The sequence below is a fragment of the Camellia sinensis genome, chromosome 14 (genome assembly GCF_055761805.1).
Source record: "Camellia sinensis isolate YWXY chromosome 14, ASM5576180v1, whole genome shotgun sequence".
Classification (NCBI taxonomy): Eukaryota; Viridiplantae; Streptophyta; class Magnoliopsida; order Ericales; family Theaceae; genus Camellia; species Camellia sinensis.
Genome location: NC_138974.1, coordinates 2083276 through 2094418, shown reverse-complemented (window position 1 = coordinate 2094418; position 11143 = coordinate 2083276). Strand labels below are relative to the sequence as shown.

Here is an 11143-nt window from a genome sequence, read left to right as displayed (position 1 = left end):
CTTTTTACGATGCACACATCGCCTACCGTTAAAAATATTATTTTTTCACGACGCACAATGCATGTCGTGAATTGTATGATTAAAAAAAAAAAAAACCCAAAATGAAATTTGGGACGCCAATATTTTTTTTCAAAATAACTATTTTTCCTTCAGAATGGAATATCACAACGCTTTCAATCTCTCTCTCTCTATCCGATGATGATGAAGGCTCCGATGATGATGAAGGCCGAATAAATTGCTAGGGTGATCATCTCATCTCATCTCTTCTCTTTTCTTTGGCTGCTAGGGTTACCGAACCAATTGACTACTAAGATGTGGCGCCAATGACCAAAAATGTATTAGAATTTTTTTTTTAATCAGAATATATACAAACTGTTTGGCTTCTGTTTGGGTTCTAAAAAGAAGATAGAAAACTGTAAATCGGATAACCTAGAAGAGAAGGGAGAAGAAGGAGGGTTCAAAAGGGAGACTGGTGTTCAGCGGCATGAGATTTCGAAGGGGAACGATCGATGGCGGTGTAATTGACGGTTCAGCGAGACTGGTTCGACAACAGCAACACTCGACGATTCGAGACTGGTTCGATGGCTCAACGGTTCGACGGCAAGACTGCTTCTTCTCTTCTCTTCGGTCTGGAAAAAATCTCAGGTATGTTCAGATTCCCCCCCTTCTCTCTCTCTCTTCCACACACGCATTCACTCCATTTAGGATTAGGACTCTATTCGTTCGTGTTCTTGCTTTCTGGTACTTCAAGTACTGAGCTCTCATCATTTTGTAATTCCTAGATCGAACTCTTTCTCTTTTTCTTCACTCTTGTTCCTTCACAGCTCCTCCAAGCTTGAATCGGTACTTTTCTAGGGTTTTCAAAACCCTTTTACTTTCGAAGATTCGCATCTGTTTTAGCTTGTGCCTTTTGGTTTCTTAACTTTTTTTAGCTGCTAATGTACCTGTTTTGTTGTGCTTCTGTTAGCACCATAAATCTGCAATTTTTATTATTATTTATATAATTGCAGATCACGTGCCATCCTCTTATTCATTTGAAAGTTAAAAGAAGTTATAGAGATAATGGAGAATATGAAGGACAAAGTGGATGAGTGGAAGGACAAAGTAGATGAGTGGAAGGACACATGGCAAGACAAGAATGAAGATGGAAGAAATGGGTAGTTACTAAGTAGTTATTGCTGTATTTTTTCTTCTATAAATAGCCATTAATGGCTACATTGAAAAGGTTCCAGAATTCATAATCAAAGACACTTGATTTCAATATTTCTTGTTATTTTCCTTATCTTAGGAGTAGTTTAACATAGATTTATATTTCGAAGCATTTATTTTCAGCACTTTCCATTTCGAAGCATTTTATGCACTTTCTTTTCGAAGCATAGGAGTAGAGGTAAGTATTTATTACTTTGATTGTTCACTCAATCATCTTTCTCCGTCTCTTTTTCTTCTTTTACTTTTTCTTTTCGCTACACTTGGCAAATTTGAAGTCCTCTTCATTGAGGCAAAAGAACCGTCAACACAATCGCTTGATAATTGGCTTGAATTTAATCTGTAAGGATTTTTCAATCCTTGCTGGCACGCTCGCATTTATGATATTTTCCTTCGTAGGAAATATAAGCCAACATTTTTTGGCACGCCCAGTGGGACCGCTAAGTGTAAGAAATGACAAACGATTTGGATTTCGCCATTCGAACTTGTCAATATGAAATATATTGGCGTGAAAGAGAAATTTTGGATCTTCAAGAAGAGATCCATTTTCTTGATGAAATAAACTTTCATCCCTTACAATATTATTTGGTGGAAGAAAAAAGACACCATTTAATTGGAGAATTCATCAACTTGATATGGAAATTCGCCAATGGAATGATGAGTTATCAACTCTCACTACCAAGTCTTTAACTGAGGCTTTAATGGTTGGAATTGTTGAATTTTTTCTGAATTTTTCCATGGTTAAAAATAGTAAAAGCAAAGAATTGATTTCATCAATGGCTCGGGGGTTCAAGAGTTCGTTTTAAAAGAGCCAAATTATGAAATTAACACAACGAAAGGGCATGTTTTTGAGCCAAATTTGGCTAAGAATGATGTTCCATGTATGACTCGAGGGGTCCAAAAACCAAATTTTAGAGAGTCAAGTCATGAAAATAATATATCTATGGGTGATTTTCATAAGCCATTAATGGCTAACATGGAAAAACAACCCACTTTGCCAAATAATTATGAAAACCTATTCGGCAAAAGTCATGTTTTTAAAACAAACATGGTCAAAAATAATGAACAAGCCACTGTTCATGAATTCAAAATTTTTGATATTTTTCAAAATGTCAAAAAGTATAAATTTTCATGGTCACACTATACCATGACTTTTGGTGTTCAAAATCCTTTTTGGATTTGTGGTTCACATCAAAATATAATTATGATGATGTGGCTAATAAAATTAACAAATTGTTCTTATGAGTTCGAAGCACTAAGAACAAGGGATGACCATTTAAAATGCATGAACTTGGCTAGAAAAAGCCTGTGCATTTAAATAAATGGTTGAGAATGGCTTATCTTTTCAAATTGATGGCCAATTGTTTGTATGTACACAATCAAAGCATCGAAGATACATTCGAAGTATCAAGAGTTGTTTCGAAGGTTGATTACTTCACATTCGAAGCTGTATAAAGCTTTGAAGATACATTCGAAACATCAAGAGTTGTTTCGAAGGTTGATTACTTCACCTTCGAAACTGTATAAAACTTTGAAAACTTTCGAAATGTGTACATCTCTTCAAATATATGTAAAATGACAATTAATTAGTTGTCGAATAATGCCTGTTTTTGGCATCATAAGTTGGCTCGAAGAACAACAGTTTTGGTGTCTTCGAAAAATTAATAATTGGTTCGAAACACAAAATTAATATTCCCATTAATTATGTGTGAACCAGAACATATAAGTTTTGAATAAACCACAATGGTTGGCCAAAAGCAGCTTCGAAAGCCGTTTTGCCATAAGTTGCTTCGAAAGCCATTTTGCCATAATTTTGTAAGCTTCGAAGCACTCTATCTTGCATCAACAACAGCTTCGAAGAAATAATAATGGTGGTTGTGAACCTTCGAAGCTTTGTCGAGTATTTTTGAGGATGTAATTCGTCTTTTGTCGGTTCCATCGACCTTCGAAGAATGATTTTGGTCCTTTATATCACTTTCGAAGCTTGTTACTAGTAATAATTCGAGTCATCTAGTCATAATTTCATACTCATTCGAAGCACTTTATTGGTGTTGTTACATCATTCGAAGCACTTTGCTGCTTAGGTTAGTCATGTGCTTGGTTCGGCCCTTCAAAAATTCAAATAAACATCATTTTTAAGGGCCGCGGGGGGTAATGTTAGCACCATAAATCTGCAATTTTTATTATTATTTATATAATTGCAGATCACGTGCCATCCTCTTATTCATTTGGAAGTTAAAAGAAGTTATAGAGATAATGGAGAATATGAAGGACAAAGTGGATGAGTGGAAGGACAAAGTGGATGAGTGGAAGGACACATGGCAAGACAAGAATGAAGATGGAAGAAATGGGTAGTTACTAAGTAGTTATTGCTGTATTTTTTCTTCTATAAATAGCCATTAATGGCTACATTGTAAAAGATCCAGAACTTAAATCAAAGACAATTGATTTCAATATTTCTTGTCATTTTCCTTATCTTAGGAGTAGTTTAACATAGATTTATATTTCGAAGCATTTATTTTCAGCATTTCCAATTCGAAGCATTTTATGCACTTTCTTTTCGAAGCATAGGAGTAGAGGTAAGTATTTATTACTTTGATTGTTCACTCAATCATCTTTCTCCGTCTCTTTTTCTTCTTTTACTTTTTCTTTTCGCTACACTTGGCAAATTTGAAGTCCTCTTCATTGAGGCAAAAGAACCGTCAACACAATCGCTTGATAATTGGCTTGAATTTAATCTGTAAGGATTTTTCAATCCTTGCTGGCACGCTCGCATTTATGATATTTTCCTTCGTAGGAAAAATAAGCCAACAGCTTCATTCTAGTCTTCTCTGCCTTCTTTTCACATTTGTCAAGCTCTGTTTGGTTCTCAATTTCTAGCCGTTAGAAGCAAACACCCCCCCCCCCCCCCCTATATATATATAAAGTTAGGTTTTGCTTTAAAAAGTTCGATATCAGTCATTTTAGCTCTGTTTCAGCTTTATTTTCATCTCCATTTTTCTCTTTGAGTTGGGTTTCATCGCAAAATCAAGCAATGCCTTCATTCTCTTGTTCTGTATTTTGGGGACTGTTCTTAGTTCGTTCGTTAGACCCTTTTTTTTTTTTTTTGTAGATACAACTTGTATTTGAGGCTAGAAAATGTATAATCTTTGATGGAAGATTGAGAAAACTGATTAATGTTTGATTCCAGCTGAAGATTAGAAATGAAGTTGTTTAGTCTGTTATTAGTAATTGTGATGCTTCTATTTCCTATTTCTGTGAGATCTTTGAGTCCATCTCTAAACGATGATGTTCTGGGCTTGATAGCCTTCAAAGCTGACCTTCAAGATCCCAATGGAAAATTAGTTTCTTGGAATGTAGATGATGACAGTCCTTGTAACTGGGTTTCGGTTTTGTTCTTATAGGACCGATAGGCTGAGGCCTACTCCAATTGCAGTATCTCCAGAAATAGAAGTCGAAGAGTTTTTAATATTGATACTCAAAAAGAAAAGAAAATACCGAAAGAAGGTGAATAGTATTTCCCAACTAAAATTAACAAAGTGCACACATTCTTATGATAAGTGATATCATACTATAAAACAAAAGAGAGCATAGCTAGATGTCAGTCCATTTTATTAATGTATTTGAAAGAAAAGAATATTATGGTTTGAAACTAGAAGCCACTCAACAAAACAAAGAGCAATATAAGGGCACATTTCTAATACTTTACTCTAATATTTCATTATTTTTCAATGTGAAATTTAGTAAGAAGTTTGGGACAGTTGTACAAAATCAAATAGCCAGAAAGAACTGCTAAAAAATAAAGTGGAACCAAAACCAAGAAAGCAAGAGCACCTAAATCTCCTGAACATAAAAAGGGGTAGGACAAATCCTCAGAAATCCTTGAATTCCTTTGTTCTATAGACATGGAATTAATGGTAAAAAAGTTAGACTGGAATATCATAGCATTCAATGCTAATGGTGTCACTTGACAACGTAAGAGTTTAGATTCATCTTATAGATTTATGGCTGGAGGTTGATGCTAGAACCTTGTTTATTAGAACCAAGAAGGAAGGCATTCAACTACACATTCGGGCTACATGAAGGAAAAGCAAACAGGAAGGCATTCAAGGGTGTGATGACTAACATAAAAAAAAAAAAATTCATATTTAGTGGGGAGAGAGAGTAGTTTACAAAGTTAAACAGAAAAGTATAAAATCATGGAATTGACAGCCAAACAAAAGCTTTTGCATGACCATGACTGAATATTAGCTAAAATGTTATCATTAATAATTCATCCAGGAACAAAAGCATATTTGAATGGGGTTAATGATTCCATTGAGGATTGATCTTGTTTCTCTTAGCAAGGATTTTGGCAAAGCACTTATAAAAAATATTGCAACATGAGATAGGCTCCATCATATTTGGACATTGCATGGTCGGTATAAGTGTTATAGATGTAGGCATTAATTTCTCCTAAAAGCTTATTTGTATCAAAGAAGTTGTAGCTCTTCCTGTGTTCTTTAGCAAGTTGTCTTATAAAGTGGTGCATTAAACCTGTCAAGCCACGGAACTTTGTCGTTTTTTAATGAGAAAAAGTCTCTTGAATTTTGCTGATAAGGGGGAAAAAAAAAATCTATTCAATTTCCTCTATAATCACATCCCTGCCTATAAGGGAAAAAAAATCTATTCAATTTCATTTTCATTATGATTTATTCTAAACATTTGCCTTATAATAGTGTAAGTACCTTTTGATAATGTAATTCTGTCTAGATATATAACCTGTTTCATATACTAACCATTAAAGCTTCATTAATTTGTTTAGGACCATGGAACTATTAGTTGAGTATTGAAAGGGTAAGGAGCCTATGAAAATCAACTAAAACATTTTGTTTATAATGTTATAGAGAATCAAAATCAACTAAAACATTTCTAACACTAAAATTATAAATTCTGTGTTTATGGAAGCTTAAGCAGAAACATCTATAAATTTTCAGGTTGAGGATCTTGCTCGGTTATCGTTAATACAACTCCTGTCTATATTGATGTGGATGATGGGCGGAAGAAGGTAAATTAATCATTGGAATTTATTCATATAGAGTCCATTTTTTTATTTACTTTTCTTTAGGTATGGATACATTTTCATATAATCTACAAATCAAAGTAGTCATTGCTCCACTAAAAAATCCAAAATACACAAAAAGCCAATATTAATTCTCTTTCTTTCTTGTGCTTAACCCCAGCAAGTTGCACAAGACAGTTTTAGAGCTTTCTGTACCATCCCAGTTGGTATGATCTTTCTACAAATGTTGTTGAGGACCTTTGTTTTTTTTTATTTGGACATATAATTCTCAGAAATTTGCAACATTAGAGATGCCTATGTTTCTTTGTTGAATTGGCGAAGAAGCATGCTACTGTTAGTTGGGAGTGGCCCGTTGCTGCTGTGAATTTTGGGGCACCAAAAACAACACCAAAATCAGCACAAAAAACAGCACCAAAATTAGCATGAAAAATAGCTCTGCAGCACCCCAAAACAGCACCAAAATCAGCTCTATAGCGGCAACAACACTCAGCAACAACTAACAGTTAGTAGGGTGAAAAATCCAAAACACATATACAAAGGTCTTTCCACCCTGCACATCCTTCACTCTAATCCTAATAAAACTTAAAATTATTTTAAGAGCCTATAAATCCAAGTACTTCTTGGTTTAATTCTTTATATAAAACATATTCTCGCGAGCATTAAGATTTCCACAATCACGCAACACATCATCGTGGTTTGTGGTGTTATAAAATGTGGATTTCAAGGCACCCAAATAGATCCAAAGATATCAAATTTAGCACAAATCAGTAAATGCACTACTCCTAGAATATATATATATATATATAGTACACCAAAATTAGCACACACAATTGTATCGGCTAAAAAGCATTGCCGGCAGTTTTTTTCAGGGCAGATCAGCTCTTTATCTATTACATCATTCAAACCACAAAGAAATAACTCCATCTGTTACATCATATCACACTTCCCACCTTGGGGCAACAGACCACTCATCAGAAAATGATCCATGAAATTATCCCTAAACCTTGAACATTTTCTTTGAACCATCTAATTTAGGTACCAAACCATAACAAGAACTAAATATTGAAGAAGAACAAATGGAATGTTACTTATCAAATAGAAAAGCATATGAATAAATAAATAGGAATGCCAGTTGCATGATATGATGATTAGTAGTAACTGCACCTGGAAAAATAGTATTTGTGCCACCAGTCAAAATTTGAAATGCAAGAGCTATTAATGACTGTTTAATTGGGGAAGTAGAACTAGCTCAATATTTTTTGGCTATCCTCAACATGAGTGATGAATACAAGCAATGGTCAAAATTGTCTACCACTGCGAGTGAAAAATTATCAGATGACAAAGTCAAAACTTCAATTAACTTTGAGTTGGACAAGAGATGGAAGCAGTATGCCCCAGATCACACACAGGTACAAACATTTCAGTGATCAACTTATCATGTAATTTGAACAATTTATATTACTGAATAAGGCAGATAAGTAAATCTTTACAATGTTTCTTTTTTCCCCATATAAAATCATTTTCTGCAGGAAAATAAAAAAATAAAAGATTGTTTTCTAAAATCTAAAGTTGGTAAATGAAGGATATGACTCTCTTCAGTAGAGAAATGTGGTAAAACAACTTCAACCCAATTCTTAATAAACAATAAACCAGAGATCAACTTATTTGTGGGTATGGGAATATCTTTCTACCATCTGGAGCAATATTCCCGTGTTTGAAACTTTTTGAAGACTTTGAAGGTTGTGTTTAAGTTCTCGCTGTGAATTTTTAATGGGTTTTTATTGTACTTCATCAAATTGTGTAATAGGCCATGGAGATTAAAGAGAAAATTATACGATTTGATGTAGTATATGTGTTTTTCTTGAACCTCACCATATTTGTGTAAAGACACAATTGGGTATTTTTCATTCAGTGAAGAAAAGAAATAGGAAATCAAAGTAAAATCTTGCAATAGAACCTATTATGGGTTCAATTAAAATAAGTACTATATGATGATGGATGAGTGAGATTGTGCTTGTCTATGCTTGTTGGTATTTAATTTAGTTTGAATGAACTTGCAATGCAAGTTTTGTTTCAACCCAATACATTTTGAATGTTGCCATGTTTGCCTATGATTTGATTAAATCAAATATTTGAGTTTTTTTATTTTATTTTATTTTATTTTATTTTTTTATGTTTTTCTCTTTGTAATTCTTTATTGTAAAAAAGCTCATAAATTGTTTTTTTGATATTGTTTTAGGTAATGGGGAGGGAGTCTGTGCACTCTAAGGCAGTTGAGAAGAAGCAAGACTCTGCAAATCAGGTTTGGAGCAACAAACCTGGAGCTCAAGGCTAAACCTGCATTTTCTTTTGAATACCATGTCATTTTGATGATTGATAGTGCTTTTGTAGAGATCTATTTGGTTCGGTTCATCTTTATGAATGATCTATTATTTTCTAGACTATAATAATCTTGCAGTAGTTTATATAGCCTTTATGAAGATCAACTTTCATTACTGATTTTCTTAATTAGGCAGATTTAGAATGTTTTACTCAAGCACCCTTATTTGTGAAGGTAGTTCACTCCATTTGAAAAAGGTTTAAACTTAACAAAGTAGTTTCTTTCTTTCTTTCTTTCTTTTTTATTTATTTTTATTTTTTAAACATGAAGACAAAATAATTCCTATTAACCCATTTAATAAAAGGATTCCAAATTCCACTCTGGATTAATTTAAAACAGTTGGTGGAAACTGTTTGTTTTTTGACCAATTAGTCTCGGTTGCAACCTTGACTGAGATCTGTTTCTTTTGCAAATTTTTTAAAATTTGGTTTATTGGTATTGTTTTGGGGTTTTCTGTGGTTAGAATTTTTGCTAATTCTTCTTTTTTTTTAGACACTATACCTCGAAGCAGTGAAGGTGAAAATCAAAACATACCTAACAGGGACATGAGTCCTTTTTATAAGGAACAAAGAGTACAATTGTGTGACCTCAGCTCATCGATATATTATGGCGATCAAGACATCTATTCTTAACCTCAGACTACCCAACGTTCTGGGTACTCAACGGTGAGTGTATGCTATGCAACTCAAGAAGCACGATAATTTTGCTAATATTCAATTTACGATATCTCTAGATTAGTAGTAGGAATAATTTGGATTGTTAAGAGGTATGAACTTAGACACTTCCAACATGCATACAAGCACAAAAAAGCAGCTTTAGATTAGTAGTAGGAATAATTTAGATTCTCTTTATGTTTTCTTTTACTCATTCTTCAATTATTGTTTCACTTAGATCTCTGCTTTTTCTCTTTATTTATTTTTTATTTTTTTGTTTTGATAAATGTAAGTTTGAAGCAATGTTGTAAGAGTAGCAAGCTTAGATGGTTGAATTATTTTAGACCAGCCATCAAAAGAGGTAACATATCCTCACTACAACAAAAAAACATTTTTAATAACATTTTTTAATATCATTCTTCTTAAAATCTGATCAAATATAATGCATTTAGCATCAGATGACATGAATGTATTTTTTCTAACAAATTTATATTTTATTGGCAACAGGATTAGTTGCGCTAGCTATTGTCGCAAGTTTAGGTGCCTTAGCACATACATTGGGCATCCTCGTCCCTATGATAGGAGCAAGTGGATTTGCTACCGCTGCAATTGCTATAGGAACTGTTGCCGGTAGTTTTAGATAATCTCTTAATAGTTTTGGATATGTTTATATGCATAGTTTTGGATGGTTTAAACTTTTTGGACAGTTTAGAACTTAATGATATAGTTTGTGAATGTTTGAAATGTATAGACAGTTGTTGAATGTTTATAATTTATGGATATAGTTTCTTTTTGATGTTTCAAATAATATTTTGGCAGTTGATTGATATTTTGTGAGACTTATTTGTAATATTTGTTAGATTGTACAGAATTGGTCAAATAGAATCTGTTGAATTTAAAAAAAAAAAATTGTATATTCTATGGCAGGCATAATAAATCGTTGTATTACATATTTTACGGCGCGCAATCAGCGTTGTTATTTGTCTCACCAATTAATGGCATGCAAAAATAGTCGTAGAAAAAGTAACAATGCCGCACAAAATTTGCCATTAAATAGTTTTTAGGGAAAATTAGTCTAGGGTCCTTCCCTTACTTTTCGTAATGGAAGAGATTTACAAAATTATTTTTTGATGTCTAAGGTCCCTAAACATATATCAGAGAAATTTGACACTTTGCCCACAATTCCTCTCTCTTTCTCTTCGACTTCGCGTTGTTGATTTTTCATCAGATATGGCCGAGCCTAGCAACAATAACATTGCGTCTTCTTTTTCTGCTGCTATGCCTATGGAAATAGCCATTGATGGATCCGGCTCCGATGAGTGATAGTCTGAAGTGAAGCACCAAGATGAGGTGGAGATGGTATCGGCATGAACCGATGGTAGCCAGAGCTATCGCGACGTTAATGGTAACTGAAGCTATGACTGCTGATGGTGTGCAAGGTGGCTTGGGCTTCGATGATGACGACGACCCCTAGAGTGGCAGCCATGGGCTATGAGCAAGCTGGGTTTTGCCCCTATGGAGAGAGAAGGTAATAGATAGAGAGATCATGCATGTGTCTTACAAACAATGCTGTCTCTCCCACCCGAGAGAGAGAGGTATGGGTTTGTGTCTATTCATCTGAACCTCGGTCGCTTGGTTTCTTGCTTCACCTGAACAGCAGCATTGTCCATGGTGGTTTTAAAGGATTTGCTTGCATGTGATGGATGGTCTCGGGCTAGAGAGAGAGAGGAGGCCACTTGAATTTTTGAAAACCAATTTTATTCATAACCTAACAAAGTGGAAGATTTGAAATCACAGCTTCAAATTCAAGATTCTAATAATTGTACCAATTTTCTCTAGGCT

The 11143-nt window shown here is 34.0% G+C and overlaps 1 long non-coding RNA gene across 6 annotated transcripts; it reads left to right on the top strand.

Moving 5' to 3' along the window:
* Nucleotides 1–212: 212 nt before the first annotated feature.
* Nucleotides 213–10064, top strand: LOC114285949 (uncharacterized). Of its 6 annotated transcripts, XR_014350544.1 has the most exons (7): nt 213–645; nt 6183–6253; nt 7511–7677; nt 8508–8570; nt 9141–9313; nt 9595–9662; nt 9809–9941. It is a non-coding gene; the product is annotated as an uncharacterized LOC114285949 (long non-coding RNA). The 6 variants fall into 6 exon arrangements; XR_014350540.1 differs by lacking the exon at nt 7511–7677 and having other exon boundaries at nt 9809–10064; XR_014350543.1 differs by lacking the exon at nt 9595–9662 and having other exon boundaries at nt 9809–10064.
* Nucleotides 10065–11143: the final 1079 nt, after the last annotated feature.